Here is a 17,063-nt window from a genome sequence, read left to right on the forward strand (position 1 = left end):
CTGAGAAGCAGCCTCGCCTCTCTAGATACCAGAGCCCTTACAGCACAGAGCGCACGCTGAGGAGCAGCCACGCCTCTCTGGACCCAGAGCCCTTACAGCACAGAGCACACGCTGAGGAGCAGCCACGCCTCTCTGGACCCAGAGCCCTTACACCCCAGAGCACACGCTGAGAAGCAGCCTCGCCACTCTGGCTGCCAGAGCCCTTGCAGCACAGAGCACATGCTGAGAAGCAGCCTTGCCTCTCTGGACGCCAGAGCCCTTACAGTGCAGAGCACACGCTGAGAAGCAGCCACGCCTCTCTGGACGCCAGTGCCCTTACAGCGCAGAGCACACGCTGAGAAGCAGCCTTGCCTCTCTGGACGCCAGAGCCCTTACAGTGCAGAGCACACGCTGAGAAGCAGCCTCACCTCTCCTTGCCTGGAGCCCTTACTGCACAGAGCACACACTGAGAAGCAGCCTCGCCTCTCTAGATACCAGAGCCCTTACAGCACAGAGCACATGCTGAGGAGCAGCCACGCCTCTCTGGACCCAGAGCCCTTACAGCACAGAGCACACGCTGAGGAGCAGCCACGCCTCTCTGGACCCAGAGCCCTTACACCCCAGAGCACACGCTGAGGAACAGCCACGCCTCTCTGGACCCAGAGCCCTTACACCCCAGAGCACACGCTGAGAAGCAGCCTCGCCACTCTGGCTGCCGGAGCCCTTACAGCACAGAGCACACGCTGAGAAGCAGCCTTGCCTCTCTGGCCGCCAGAGCCCTTACAGCGCAGAGCACACAATGAGAAGAAGCCTCGCCTCCCTGGCTGCCAGAGCCCTTACAGCACAGAGCACACAATGAGAAGAAGCCTCGCTTCCCTGGCTGCCAGAGCCCTTACAGCACAGAGCACACGCTGAGGAGAAGCCTCGCCACTCTGGCCGTCAGAGCCCTTACAACGCAGAGCACACGCTGAGAAGCAGCCTCGCCACTCTGGCTGCCGGAGCCCTTACAGCACAGAGCACACGCTGAGAAGCAGCTTTGCCTCTCTGGCTGCCAGAGCCCTTACAGCCCAGAGCACACGCTGAGAAGCAGCCTCGCCTCCCTGGCTGCCGGAGCCCTTACAGCACAAAGCACACGCTGAGAAGAAGCCTCGCCACTCTGGCTGCCGGAGCCCTTACAGCACAGAGCACACGCTGAGGACCAGCCTCGCCACTCTGGCTGCCCGAGCCCTTACAGCACAGAGCACACACTGAGAAGAAGCCTCGCCTCCCTGGCTGCCAGAGCCCTTACAGCACAGAGCACACGCTGAGAAGAAGCCTCGCCACTCTGGCCGTCAGAGCCCTTACAACGCAGAGCACACGCTGAGAAGCAGCCTCGCCACTCTGGCTGCCGGAGCCCTTACAGCACAGAGCACACACTGAGAAGAAGCCTCGCCTCCCTGGCTGCCAGAGCCCTTACTGCACAGAGCACACGCTGAGAAGAAGCCTCGCCACTCTGGCCGTCAGAGCCCTTACAACGCAGAGCACATGCTGAGAAGCAGCCTCGCCTCTCTGGACCCAGAGCCCCTACAGCACAGAGCACACGCTGAGGAGCAGCCACGCCTCTCTGGACCCAGAGCCCTTACAACGCAGAGCACACGCTGAGGAGCAGCCACGCCTCTCTGGACCAAGAGCCCTTACAGCACAGAGCACACGCTGAGAAGAAGCCTCGCCTCCCTGGCTGCTAGAGCCCTTACAGCACAGAGCACACGCTGAGAAGCAGCCTCACCTCTCCTTGCCTGGAGCCCTTACTGCACAGAGCACACACTGAGAAGCAGCCTCGCCTCTCTAGATACCAGAGCCCTTACAGCACAGAGCACACGCTGAGGAGCAGCCACGCCTCTCTGGACCCAGAGCCCTTACAGCACAGAGCACACGCTGAGGAGCAGCCACGCCTCTCTGGACCCAGAGCCCTTACACCCCAGAGCACACGCTGAGAAGCAGCCTCGCCACTCTGGCTGCCGGAGCCCTTGCAGCACAGAGCACATGCTGAGAAGCAGCCTTGCCTCTCTGGACGCCAGAGCCCTTACAGTGCAGAGCACACGCTGAGAAGCAGCCTCACCTCTCCTTGCCTGGAGCCCTTACTGCACAGAGCACACACTGAGAAGCAGCCTCGCCTCTCTAGATACCAGAGCCCTTACAGCACAGAGCACACGCTGAGGAGCAGCCACGCCTCTCTGGACCCAGAGCCCTTACAGCACAGAGCACACGCTGAGGAGCAGCCACGCCTCTCTGGACCCAGAGCCCTTACACCCCAGAGCACACGCTGAGGAACAGCCACGCCTCTCTGGACCCAGAGCCCTTACACCCCAGAGCACACGCTGAGAAGCAGCCTCGCCACTCTGGCTGCCGGAGCCCTTACAGCACAGAGCACACGCTGAGAAGCAGCCTTGCCTCTCTGGCCGCCAGAGCCCTTACAGCGCAGAGCACACGCTGAGAAGCAGCCTTGCCTCTCTGGACGCCAGAGCCCTTACAGTGCAGAGCACACGCTGAGAAGCAGCCACGCCTCTCTGGACGCCAGAGCCCTTACAGCCCAGAGCACACGCTGAGAAGCAGCCACGCCACTCTGGCTGCCGGAGCCCTTACAGCACAGAGCACACGCTGAGGAGCAGCCACGCCTCTCTGGACCCAGAGCCCTTACAGCGCAGAGCACACGCTGAGAAGCAGCCACGCCTCTCTGAACGCCAGAGCCCTTACAGCCCAGAGCACACGCTGAGAAGAAGCCTCGCCACTCTGGCTGCCGGAGCCCTTACATCACAGAGCACACGCTGAGGAGCAGCCACGCCTCTCTGGACCCAGAGCCCTTACAGCGCAGAGCACACGCTGAGAAGCAGCCACGCCTCTCTGGAGGCCAGAGCCCTTACAGCCCAGAGCACACGCTGAGAAGAAGCCTCGCCACTCTGGCTGCCGGAGCCCTTACAGCACAGAGCACACGCTGAGGAGCAGCCACGCCTCTCTGGACCCAGAGCCCTTACAGCGCAGAGCACACGCTGAGAAGCAGCCACGCCTCTCTGGACGCCAGAGCCCTTACAGCCCAGAGCACACGCTGAGAAGAAGCCTCGCCACTCTGGCTGCCGGAGCCCTTACAGCACAGAGCACACGCTGAGGAGCAGCCACGCCTCTCTGGACCCAGAGCCCTTACACCCCAGAGCACACGCTGAGGAGCAGCCACGCCTCTCTGGACCCAGAGCCCTTACAGCCCAGAGCACATGCTGAGAAGAAGCCTCGCCACTCTGGCTGCCGGAGCCCTTACAGCACAGAGCACACGCTGAGGAGCAGCCACGCCTCTCTGGACCCAGAGCCCTTACAGCCCACAGCACACGCTGAGAAGAAGCCTCGCCACTCTGGCTGCCGGAGCCCTTACAGCACAGAGCACACGCTGAGAAGAAGCCATGCCTCTCTGGAGCCAGAGCCCTTACACCCCAGAGCACACGCTGAGGAGCAGCCACGCCTCTCTGGACCCAGAGCCCTTACAGCCCAGAGCACACGCTGAGAAGAAGCCTCGCCACTCTGGCTGCCGGAGCCCTTACAGCACAGAGCACACGCTGAGAAGCAGCCTTGCCTCTCTGGCCGCCAGAGCCCTTACAGCCCAGAGCACACGCTGAGAAGAAGCCTCGCCTCCCTGGCTGCCAGAGCCCTTACAGCACAGAGCACACGCTGAGGAGCAGCCACGCCTCTCTGGACCCAGAGCCCTTACAGCCCAGAGCACACGCTGAGAAGAAGCCTCGCCTCCCTGGCTGCCAGAGCCCTTACAGCACAGAGCACACGCTGAGGAGCAGCCACGCCTCTCTGGACCCAGAGCCCTTACACCCCAGAGCACACGCTGAGGAGCAGCCACGCCTCTCTGGACCCAGAGCCCTTACAGCCCAGAGCACACGCTGAGAAGAAGCCTCGCCTCCCTGGCTGCCAGAGCCCTTACAGCACAGAGCACACGCTGAGGAGCAGCCACGCCTCTCTGGACCCAGAGCCCTTACAGCCCAGAGCACACGCTGAGAAGAAGCCTCGCCACTCTGGCTGCCGGAGCCCTCCAGGAAGAAAGCTGCAGACCTGGTGGTTGAAAAGTGAGCTGATCACAGGCATCCAATCACCAACCAATGAGGCCTCTACATCTACTTATCGAGTTGTGATAAATGTACATTAATTAGGAAATTAACTTTTGGATATGGAATAACCTATGCTGGAGATTCCGACATGTAGTTATAATGAAACTGGGGGACTTGGAATCACCTAGTACTTGTTCCTGGATTGTGTTACTTATTTAAGAGCACAAAATAAAATAGTATTTCTGTAATTTACACTAAGGCAATGCTTGCAAGTGTCTAATTTATTTTCGTTTTCCAGACCTTGACTTTGTGTCATGTTTTAGAAGAGCTATATTGCTTACTATTTATGGCAAATAATTCAGACTAAACACATGATTGAGGGGCAAACTTTTGATCAGTAGTTGGGTGTTTGTAAAGGGTACAATAGCGTAGTGGATTAATGCACCTCCTGCATGTGGGACACACAATTTCAAACAGGGAAACAATGAATACCATAGCTCAAAAGCATATTATGACATGTGCAATAAATACACTGAAATGAAGGGGGAATGTCCAAGATCACTAAATTGGAAGAAAGCATTAATATCTTTTAAGAGCATGGCCCTTGGGAGTGGCCATTCAACTCCCATGAAGGCGGGAACGGCAGTCTGCGGCACATCAGAATAACCCTGCAACTATTTATTTCATAAGGAGATTTCAGATGCTGAAAACAGCTGCAATCTCAGAGAGACAGTTATGCGCAGAATTAGGAATTACCTGGGGAATCAGACCTGGAATTACTGATACACGGTTAATGATAATTTCTTAATGGACCCCCAGACCCCTTTTCTAATAGGCTGGATTTCCTCGCCCCCTCCAGGAAGAGGGGACATGCCCACCCATTTCCTGGGCCACTTGGAATGAGTGCCTAAATTGGGAGGCGGTCCCAAATAGCATTTCCGGTAGGCTGCATCGCCCAAATCAGCATTGTTGTGCTGGAATATTATTTTGTTGGTATTAATGGCACATGTTCAGACTTAAGCAGTAATATTTGTTGAAAGCAGGTTTCAGATCATTTTTAAGATTTGCATGGTCATCGTGAAAAAGAATGCAGTCATTTTTTGGGGGGTTTTCCGATATATTAGAGGTAAAAAAATAGGTTTCATTCAGAAATGGAGAGAAATAAGGCTTCAAAGCAGTTTTAGCCTTGCAGGCATCACACCTTAAACTGAATATTTCTTGGTTTGCTTCAACCCTAAAATATGTCTTACACTTCAGAATTATGGCAGAATGCGCCTCTTTGGTACATTCCATGGAACCTACAGAAAAAGTAAGCAGTTCGTACAAAGCTCAGCTTGTAGAAAAAGCATGTTATGCTTGTTATGTTATGCTATGTTGCTCGTACTCTACGATTATGTGTTTTATTTGTATTATTGGGTTACCTGACTATCTATGCGCACATTTATCTGTAATACTTGCACTATTGATGTACCCGTTCTACTTTGCTCCCCCACGTATAATCTCACTCTACCTGATGACCTGCCACTCACTCACTCTTGTTGTTATTCCTTGCATTGTAAAGCGCTCTGATATCTGCAAAGATCTTGTTCGCGCTATATAAAACTTTCAAAATAAATAAATAAAATAAATAAAATATGCTTTTCATATGTATGTAAAAAATCTTGAACATACTGTATCCTGCTTACATGCTTCGAATACCAGTGTCACGAGGTTCAGGTTACAACATTCTCTCCTTGGCAGTCAGAAAGGGTCAAAGTTAACAAAGATATTCATGGTAAAACATATTTTAGCTCCTTATTAGATAAACTGCCTGACTTTTGTCAGACTGCCTTTGACGCCACATAGTCTGAGAGAAAAAAAACATCTAGTTTATTGCTCAATCTCTCTGCTCTGACAACTGTTTAACAATAGCTGAGGAGAGGGGGGCTCTATCAACTACTGCACCCCTAGCCTCAGTGCCGCGGCTTCTAGGACGTTGAAAAGCCACGCAGCACTTTAGGCTACTACCTCTTGTATGTGGAAACCCTTAGACGCAAGGTCTTCGTCGAGTAACATTTCAGGATGTCGGAAACATCTTTGGAAGCTAGAGATTATTTCAATATCTGCATTTCAGGATATCATAAACATCCTTGAAAGCAAGAGATTATTCAGAAATCTTCTTAACATTTCAGGATGTCGGAAACATCCTTGAAAGCAAGAGATTATTCAGAAATCTTCTTAACATTTCAGGATGTCGGAAACATCTTTGGAAGCTAGAGATTATTTAGAAATCTGCATTTCAGGATGACTGAAACGTCCTGGGGAGCTAGAAATTATTTATAAATCTGTTTAACTTTTCAAGATGTCACAAACATCCTGGGTAGCTAGAGATTATTTAGAAATCTGCGTTTTAGGTTGTGGAAAACATCTTGAGAAGCTAGAAATTATTTCAATATCTGCATTTCAGAATATCAAACATTCTTGGAAGCAAGAGATTATTCAGAAATCTGCTTAACATTTCAGGATGTCGGAAACATCTTTGGAAGCTAGAGATTATTTAGAAATCTGCATTTCAGGATGGCAGAAACATCCTGCGAAACTAGAGATTATTTAGAAACCTGCATTTCAATATATCGAAAACATCTTGAGAAGCTAGAGATTATTTCAATATCTGCATTTCAGAATATCAAACATTCTTGGAAGCAAGAGATTATTCAGAAATCTGCTTAACATTTCAGGATGTCGGAAACATCTTTGGAAGCTAGAGATTATTTAGAAATCTGCATTTTATGATGTCAGAAACATCCTGCGAAGCTAGAGATTATTTAGAAATCTGCGTTTCAGTATATCGAAAGCATCTTGAGAAGCTAGAGATTATTTCAATATTTGCATTTCAGAATATAATAAACATCCTCAGAAGCAAGAGATTATTCATAAATCTTCTTAACATTTCAGAATGTCGGAAACATCCTGCAAAGCTAGAGATTATTTAGAAATCTGCATTTCAGGATGTGGGAAACCGGCACTGTGTTTCCCATAAATATAAACAGGTTCACTGAGGGAAGACCCATTGCAGAAAGAGACAGTTACAAATTGAGTGCAGCAATCTACTCCACATGTCCACAAGAGTATGTAGGCGGCTGTTCTCTGATGGAACACACATTCCGAGGTCCCCCACCAGATAGCACAGTGGAGGAATCATGATGCATGACCTGACTGGGATTACACAAATTCCAAGGAATTTCTGAAAAAGAACAACAAGATGAGCCATGAGGTGACCAGAGCAAGCTGCGGTCAAACAGTGGTCTCTGGGAAGGAGTACAGCCACCCACTCCTGAAGCTTAAAGGTATGAGCTGCTTGAAGCCTCAAGGGGCTGGGACGCCTGTGCTCTCAATGAGAGGACTCCTATGTGCCAGACAAAAGGGTCTGGGATGTAAGCACATGATCAGGCCTTGCATTTACTAGTATTTGAAGTAGAAAAGCATTGCAAAGTTGATATGTACAGAGACAAAAAGTTATGGCATGCCTGAGAGTGCTGAGTGTTCTTTGCCTGGCCTGTCGTCTGTTTTTACACGAGTGAACATGAAAATATGGCCGTCCACTGCAGTTTTTATGATTTTCGCAGACATTCACCGCCTCTGTTGTCCAAGGAGTGCACCAACAGAGTGCCTTAGCCCCCCAGTAGGACAGGAGCAGGCAATTCTGGAGGTAAGCTGATTTAGCCATCCCAGTGCCACCCATCGATTCTAGTACAAATTGGCCCTTAGCCCAAATAGAGTATCAGGGGTACCGAGACTCCAGCATCCACAAGTCTGAGGAAACTGAAGTTGGATAATGGAGGCAGATATCCAGATGTACATAGGATTAGGAAACTGCTGCATCAGTATGAAGTATAGCAATTGTAATCCACGGCCCAGTAGGCTGAGAAGCCACGCAGGTGAGTTTGTAACCTACAGAAGATTCCAAGTTCAAGTTTAAATACTTTATTCAACAGCATGGTCATAAAAGCATATATCCCTAAGCTAAACAGAATAAATACTAGTCTAGAATGTTAAAATACATATTAAATTTCATACAATTTATACTTTGTTGACGAATAGCTCAATAAAAGTGTACATTTATGAAATCAAGTCACAGCGCAAAGTTTTTTTTTAAAAGTATAAGTTTTGTAATTCAGTTAATTAATTAGAGTTTTAAAGTGCGCATACGTATTATCCATGCCCACCCCATATATTTAGCTACAGCAATTGCAAGGTTGGGGGCACAATTTGATTTTAAAATCCTTAGGGCCTCTAAATATTTCCTTGTCCCCATATTTCTGCATGCTGGCTTTAACCATCTGCTTCTTGGGGCAGCATATAAAGGGCATACAAACAAAAAATGTGGGATGTCCTCTACATGTGTTTTACAGTAAAAACAAGTATTTACATTATCAGGGGACCATTTGACCGTGAAGGCATTGAGGGGTAAAGAGCCAATTCTAAGCTGAAAATACAATTTCCTATCTAGGGGCTTGGTGATCAAGTCCCAGTACTGTTCAAGTTTTGGAATGGTTTTAACTTCCAGGAACTGGGATGTCAACGCAGATGGTTGATTGGAAATCAATACAGTGCTATTTATCATGTCCCAGTACATTTTTTTCAATGTAGTCTTTGATGGAAAATCATCTGGGTCTACTGCAGTCCACAAATGCTCAAGGTGCAGTTTTTGGAGTAGTTTCCTTACTTCTTTAAGCCAAAGTACTTTATGAAACGTGTCAGAGTTAACAACATCCAAAAGGGCAGCTGCGTAATGGCTCAACTCAGGAGTCGTTTTTATACGCCTCCAATAGAGGAGGGGACGCAGTCTGACCATATCCTCGATCTTTTTCCTCCCAAGATCATATTGAAGTGGGGTCGAGGGGGTACTCTGAGGGACACCAATTATGCGCCGAAGAAATTTATTTTCTGCAACTACTAGTGTGTTCAAATTGGTGAAACCCCATAGTTCTGATCCATAAAGACAAGCGCCCAGCACTTTCATACTGTAAATCTCCATTATTGGCTGGATAGGTCTTGTAAATGAAAATTTGTGCTTTTGGGCTATTGCCCCTGCCAGCTGATTAAATTTTAGCACCACAGAGTCCATGTGGGATCTCCAGTTCATGTTGGCATTTAGGGAGATGCCTAGGTAGGTAAAAGCATCCACTTCCTCCAGAAAAGCCCCATTGTAGATCATTTTCCCCTTAAATTTCTTAGCGGGATTCAGATTCATAAATTTAGTCTTTGATGTGTTTATTTCCAAGCCCCGAATCCGGCAGAAGTCACCAAAAGCGTTTATTGTCTTTTGTAATCCGCTAGGGGTCCGCGAGACCAGCAAGGTGTCATCTGCGAACATTAGTACTGGAACTCGCTCCCCATTTAATAGTGGAGCATCTGTCGGAAATTGCTTCAAAAAGTCAACTATGCCATTAATGTAGAGGGAGAATAAAGTGGGGGCCAGGACGCAGCCCTGTCTCACTCCTCTATCCACGGGAAAGGGTTCCGTGACATCTCCCTGGGCACCCCATCTAATCCGGGCATAGTTGTTCTCATGCATCCTTACAAGCAAAGTCAGTAATTCAGGGCTTATTCCGAGATCCCTTAAGACAATCCAAAGCTTTTGCCGGGGAACTAGATCAAACGCTGACTTCAAGTCAACGAAAACAGCAAACAGAGGACCATTTAGCAAGGTTACGTTTTTCCAGTACATAATTAAAAAGTGGAATACCTGGTCGACAGAGCTGGTTAAAGGGCGGAAACCAGCTTGGTACGGGGAGAGGATATCCTTATCAACTATCCAGGCTTGTATTTTGTTTTGTATCATCCTGCCCATCAGTTTTTGCGCACAATCGATAAGGCTGATGGGCCTTAATTGCTTGGTAATGCCTTGTCCCCTTTTTTGTAGACAGGTATTATTTCCGCTCCTTTCCAAGTTGCTGTAATCTTTGCTCCTTGTGCAATGGCATTACCAAGCCAGACAAAGTATTTACACCAGCTGGCCCTGTCCGATAAAAACACATCTGCCGGTATTCCATCAATTCCTGGCACCCTTCCTCTGGTTACTCCATCCATTGCCTCATTTACATCTTTCAATGTGAATAGTTCATGGGTATAAAATACCCTTACTGGAGGGGAGTCAATTTGTGAACCCGAATTGTCTGCATATTGAGGTTTGAAAAAGTCCACCCAGGCCTCCTTAGCTACATGATTTTTCGGGCAAGCAGCTATTCCCCCAGAGCCCCACTTTAAAATGGCCCAAAACTCTTTCTGATGTTTATCAGCACATGCTTTCTTCAGGTCTAACCATATGTTCTCGTCCCACAATTTTTTTGCCTTAATTTGTGTTTTTCTGTATTCATCCCTGGCCTTTAAAACTCCTATTTTAGATCTCAGCGCTACACTGAGATTTTGTCTCACTATTCTACAGGAATGGTCATACCATCCTCTCTTTATAGGAGGTCTAACACCCTTCCTCTTCTTAGCTTTTTTAAAGAATAACTTCTGAATATTAGCAAAAAACTTTGGCTGTGATACTTCAATCAATAAATAAAAATTTGTATCATTCATAAGAACCTGTAGTCTGGTTACTTCTTCAATAACTATCCCCTCTAGGGCCTGCATATCCTCAGGGTTGTCTACCAAAGTTGTCCATTTAATGTGACGGAGATTATTAGATGAAACAACGTCTAAAGACGTAAGATCCCTAGCCGGGTTTATTGAGTTTACACTTTGGTCCATGTTGAAGAGCAGACACAAGGAATTGTGGTCGCTCTCCAACCTTGGAATCACCTGCATATCGACCACTTTATGCCAACCTCTAACATCTATAAGAATATAATCTATCCTGCTACTTGATCTTAAGTTATCAAAGGTGTGCTTACCCTGTAGGTCAGAGGAGGTGCGGCCGTTGGCTGCCCTCAGTCCTCTGGATAGGCATAAACTTTTAACCTGTATTGCTACTTCTGTCCACTTTTTTTACCAGCGGGAGGTCTAATTGGGGAATTCCCCATTTGGTATCTTCCTCTTGGGCCAGATCGTTATCCTCACAGCCTAAAGGTTCAAATGTTGTGTTTAGGTCTCCACCCACCAGGATAGTGTGCTGCGTAGGTAGCGTCTCTAAATCATTATCTAAAGCACCTATCACATCAGAAAATGTGCCCCCTTGGGTTCCCCTGGCATAGATGTTATATATTGCCAGATTATGACCATCAGCCCAAGTGAGCACTATAGAGAGTAGGTCACTGTTAATAATATGGCTCTGCTTGATGGTGCATTGCAAAGATTGGCGTATCCATATAATTAGACCCCCAGAAGGGCGTCCCTTGGTGTTCTTTTTCGCAGGTACATGGAAATTTAAAAAGCCCTGACGAAAAACTGGTACCACTGACCATGTTTCCTGCAGCAAGATGACATCATGACGGTCAATGAACTCGCACCATTCGGGAGTCTCTATTTTGTGATGGATACCCGCTATATTCCATGAAATGAGCTTAATGCTACCTTTCACTTCAATATTCCCCTCATATAAAGGTATGCTCTGGTTTAAGGGGAGCAAGGGGGATGGAGAAGTAATTTCCTCACCATTAGTACTAGTATGAACTACTGGTGAATTGTTCACTACTGTACTAAAGGTATGATCTCTATGGTCCGGGACCTTACCCTCACAACAATCTGTTCCTGGTTTCGTAAGAGTACTACTGTTTCCGTAGTTAACCTCTACAACCTTAGCTTTCCCTAAGCTCCACGATTTTTCCAGTCAATCACATTGGCTTAGGCCCGAGAGGGCAGAGAACCTATTTTCGATCGAGATGCCCCAGTTATTTTTATTTTCAGGGATTTTGGCTTTTCTTAATACAGGGTTCCATTTCGTTTTCAACAATGTTGGATTTAGAATGATTCCTTTTTTTATATAAAAGAAATCCAACGTTAGTGTCACTATTTCCGTAGATCTACGCTGAGGGGGGCATATGTTAGCTAGAATATTTGGCAAAACTTCTGGGTCTGAGAAATGTAGCACCACACAATCCCCCTTAAATTTTTTGGTACCACCCCCGATCCATTCAACTCTTCTAGCTTTAACTACTTCCTGTGCCAACTGGTCCCTGCCTCCCGGTTTAAAAGCCATGTTCTTTGATAGCCAATGGAGTGATTTGTTTATCAAAGAAGGGATGTTCTCTACTTGCCCTGGTTCTAGTTGAGGGACATTTGCTAGGACCAATATTAATGGAGAGGCTTCCACTATTAATTCAACAGGCCCCTTCTCTAGGTTATCAAGATCTTTTGTACCTCTAGAGCTCGGCCCTGCAGAGTCCTCATTATTATTAACTGAATCTGGGTCTCTCGATCCCTCCCCCCCTTGGGCTAGCCTCCTCATAGTGTTCCGGGGAGTGTTGCAAGTAAATCTGACCCAAGAGCAATTTGAATAGATTTTGGGTCAACTGTAGCTGGTTTTAACAAAGCAGTATTTGATTTTTCTTCTAATGTTTTTTGCAAAAGTACCCCCAGTCTGTTAACCTCTTCTGTGAGCTGGTCTATTTTGCTTAGGAGTGGTTTGGTAATAGTTTTGATTTTATTATCTATGGCATTCAGCAACTTCTTAAATTGGTCGTCATCCAGATGGACCTTTCCTCCTACGTTACTCCTAGTATCATCTCCATTATTTCCCTGAGGGGAGGCATCAGGGCGCTTTTTACTTGATCGAAGGCCACCCCGTTTAGGTATATTCTTTCCCCCCCCTTTGTTACTCTAGGAGCTGGGACCGGTGTAGGGGCCTCCTCTTCTAGAGTAATAATGTCAATATATGGCCTGCTCTCTGGAGCTGGTTCAGCGATGGCTACTAGAAGCTGGGTCAGTGGGTTGTTATCCGGGGTCTGAAACACCTCGTTACTGATATCAAGTGCTGAGGTAAGTAGAGGCGTGTTGTCAATAAGCAAGTCTGGCAAATAACTCAATCCCAGGGATGATCTCCTGTCATGATTAATTTTGGCAACTTTCTGAACCATGTAATTGTCTATGGTGTTGAGGGGAACTGTTGATGTTTTAGATTTAGACATTTTCCAAGCAATTATACAAAATTACAACAGTGCAGGTCCAACGGGTTTTAAGTCAATGTGGTATCCCAGGCACATACAGGGGTTTATGGGAGTATGTAACTTACTTGGATGATTTTGGGCAGCGTTCTTGGCCCTGCTCCTGCCTCTTCCTGCCTTAGAGGGCCCGCCCTTTGCCCGGGCTTCGCTCCGGGCGTCCCGCGAAGCGGGGGTGGCAGGGAATTTATTGCGCCTCCTGGCACGTTCTCCCCGCGTCTGGCGTCACTGCTACGCGCCACCGCGAGGCCTGCCGGGTGTTGTAGTCTCCCGGAACGGGGGCGCGGTGATTGTGGTTTTCGTAACTCTTGGCGGTGGCGGCTGGTACCTGCGGCATTTCCTCGTGACTCTCGGCGGTGGCGGCGGTATGTAAGTCTCCCCCGCTCCGCCGGGGTGGCAGGGAATTTATTGCGCCACCTGGCGCGTTCTCCCCGCGTCTGGCATCACTGCTACGCGCCGTCGCGAGGCCTGCCGGGTGTTGCAGTCTCCCGGAGCGGCGGCGCGGTGATTGTGGTTTTCGTGACTCTTGGCGGTGGCGGCTGGTACCTGCGGCGATTCCTCGTGACTCTCGGCGGTGGCGGCGGTATGTAAGTCTACCCCGCTCCGCCGGGGTGGCAGGGAATATATTGCGCCTCCTGGCACGTTCTCCCCGCGTCTGGCGTCACTGCTACGTGCCGCCACGAGGCCTGCCGGGTGTTGTAGTCTCCCGGAGCGGCGGCGCGGTGATTGTGGTTTTCGTGACTCTTGGCGGTGGCGGCTGGTACCTGCGGCGATTCCTCGTGACTCTCGGCTGTGGTATGTAAGTCTCCCCCGCTCCGCCGGGGTGGCAGGGAATTTATTGCGCCTCCTGGCGCGTTCTCCCCGCGTCTGGCGTCACTGCTACGCGCCGCCACGAGGCCTGCCGGGTGTTGTAGTCTCCCGGAGCGGCGGCGCAGTGATTGTGGTTTTCGTGACTCTTGGCGGTGGCGGCTGGTACCTGCGGCGATTCCTCGTGACTCTCGGCGGTGGCGGCAGTATGTAAGTCTCCCCCGCTCCGCCGGGGTGGCAGGGAATTTATTGCGCCTCCTGGCGCGTTCTCCCCGCGTCTGGCGTCACTGCTACGCACCGCCGCAAGGCCTGCCGGGTGTTGTAGTCTCCCAGAGCGGCGGCGCGGTGATTGTGGTTTTCGTGACTCTTGGCGGTGGCGGCTGGTACCTGCGGCGATTCCTCGTGACTCTCGGCGGTGGCGGCGGTATGTAAGTCTCCCCCGCTCCGCCGGGGTGGCAGGGAATTTATTGCGCCTCCTGGCGCGTTCTCCCCGCGTCTGGCATCACTGCTACGCGCCGCCGCGAGGCCTGCCGGGTGTTGCAGTCTCCCGGAGCGGCGGCGCGGTGATTGTGGTTTTCGTGACTCTTGGCGGTGGCGGCTGGTACCTGCGGCGATTCCTCGTGACTCTCGGCGGTGGTGGCGGTATGTAAGAAAAGATTCCAGAAAAGAGAGAGGCATGCCTACCCAATAGAGTTTTCTAAAGTTCCTAGAACAGAGACGAATTAGATCAAGGAACTAGTCCCAAAGGATGAGTCTGTGGATTGAATAGTGTGCCCACCCATCTGAAAAGAAGTGCAGGGATTTGTAGTTTTTTTAATTAAAAGGGCCCTTGAAGTTTCAATCTCACCTGTTAACATTCGTAGGTGTTCTTCCAACTCCAATGTGGCCAGTAAGCACCTCAAATAGTCTGAACTCGGCACAGGGCTCTGAACTAACATTATGGTGCGCAAACATCACATTTTTCTGGATGGGACACTTGTTCTTTCTGACTGTTAGATTTTTGTGCAAGTTAAACTTCAGGACTATTTGAAATGGAGTTTCAACAATTCGGACCCAGAAATTATGATACTGTTAATGCTACAATGGTTCAGGTTCCTAGTTTAAAGAAGAAACAATTGTGGCTTTAAATGATTCATTAAAGAATCCCATCCAAAAATCATGAAATAATTCAGTACCCTTAAGAAATTAGCAAAAGATATATTTTTCATTTGTAGAAAATTCAAATACACAATAATAGAGAAGGTGCTCATTGTGTTACCCAAAATATGTCAATAACAAAGGACAAAGTAAAGTGTGAACAAAAATATTAATGGCAAAAAAGGAAACATTTTATACAATAACAGGTTTGTAGGATCACAAGATATGAAACACTTAAGGCTTCCTCTTATTTTTTGCCAAGAAAGGCGTAGACGGCGTTTCAACCATATTCATTTATTATGTCATCGACAGGACAGAACATATAAAGAGCAACCATCAATTTTTCAAGAAAAGCTGGTCAACCTCAGGCAACAAGAAAGCCCAAATCTTGCACTGCGATTCGTTCAAGATATAATTTGTGAGAGGCCAAAAGAGATCTGACGTAGATGGGGGACTGTTGAAATCTTAAATTATGTGACGCCTCCTGGATCCAGTCCATATTATTTCAATTACTCGAGTCAAAATCCGCTGCTCTTGTCAATGCATTCGAATTACGCCGTTAGAAATGATGATACCTTTTTGTCTGGCACCCGTGCACCATGTGTCTGAAGGCAACTGTTTGCTAAGTCCATCCAAATACTTCTTAATAACATAAAACATCATTTCATTTTAACCCTTTATTGTCTAAGTGCTACTGAGAACGTGGAGCTTGAGGGCCTTCTGGGTTTGGCGTAGTCCCCAATTTGAAATACACTAGTTTTTAGGTCTCGGATCTGCGAACAGATTGCGAAGCAATCTGTCGTTCCGAGACTCTTTTGCAATCATTCTTGCTTTCAAGGAGTCAAGGGAGACAGGAGACAAGTGAGGTGCACGCGCAACCTTGGAACTGGGATCAGGTCGCGCGCGCTTCCTGTCTCCCATGGCTCCTTGGAAGCAGACTCACACGCACGCACACACATACAGACCCCCCCCCCTCGCCGCACATACACACACTCAACACGCACACATACAGAACATTTCACAGAGACCCCCCCCCCTTCCCCTTCCCCTTCCTACCTCGTCTCGGCGTGTCTATGCGCTCCATGGTGACGTCACTGGCTTGCCCCAGTCGCGTGCCGTCCCTGCCTCTCAGATTGCGTGCCAGTGCTCGCGCGCAGCCGCCGTTCACGGCTGCGCGCGCCCCCCGCAGCTAAGGTCGCCGGTACGTAGGGAGAAGCGGGTTGCTTTGCCAATTGTGCCGGTGCTTTCTGGTGCTTAGCACCGGCACTGCTCCACGGGGGCCCCGCGCTCCAGGGGCCCCCTTCACTTCATCATGAATTATCCCTGTTGTGAATTAAATGGTGCGCAGTGCGTACGGCATGCACGCCCCTGGGCCCCGGCCGGGCATCAGAGGCTCATCATTAATTAGGTGCGGGTCGGGCGGGCCTCACAGGCTCGCTCTTCATTAATCAAATGTGCGCAACTGCTGCGCACGCGCGCGGGCCCCAGCCGGGCCTCCGAGCCGTCTTTTTATTAATTACATAGTGCGCGTCATTTGGCATGAGCATTCAGCATGCGCAATTTAAAGTGCGAGTGAGACGTGAGGTGTGGCATCCTAAGACCCAGCCACGCTCCAACGACAGAGAGAAGGACCTCCGTCACCGCCGGCCGGCGGCCATAATTTAAACTATTACTAGCCCCTGCCTTCTACTGCCTGCCCGCCGTGCCCGGCCCGCTCCCGCCTATGGCCTACCTCGGAAGCTGCAGTCCAGGCCCAGCCCTCAGGTCAGTACCTCACCTACTCAAATGTTTGAGGCAATTGTAGTTTCCATGCCCATTCAAATATTGGTATCCTTGCAGAGACTGCCAACAAGTGTCAGTACTGCACTGCTGAAGGTACAGCCGCCGTCATATACAAAGTTATTGGGCCATTAAAAAAACAACGGGCCTGCTGTACATTTCTGCCTATGTCTCCATTTAAATATGGCAGTGCTGC

General features: G+C 49.2%; 1 protein-coding gene across 4 annotated transcripts in view; it reads right to left on the reverse strand.

Annotated features, from left to right (window-relative positions):
- LOC147718363 (uncharacterized) overlaps positions 1-17,063 on the reverse strand; it is a 96,629-nt gene that overhangs the window by 25,703 nt on the left and 53,863 nt on the right. The gene's annotated exons all lie outside the window — the stretch shown is intronic.

Source organism: Lissotriton vulgaris, chromosome 4_1 (genome assembly GCF_964263255.1).
Source record: "Lissotriton vulgaris chromosome 4_1, aLisVul1.2, whole genome shotgun sequence".
Classification (NCBI taxonomy): Eukaryota; Metazoa; Chordata; class Amphibia; order Caudata; family Salamandridae; genus Lissotriton; species Lissotriton vulgaris.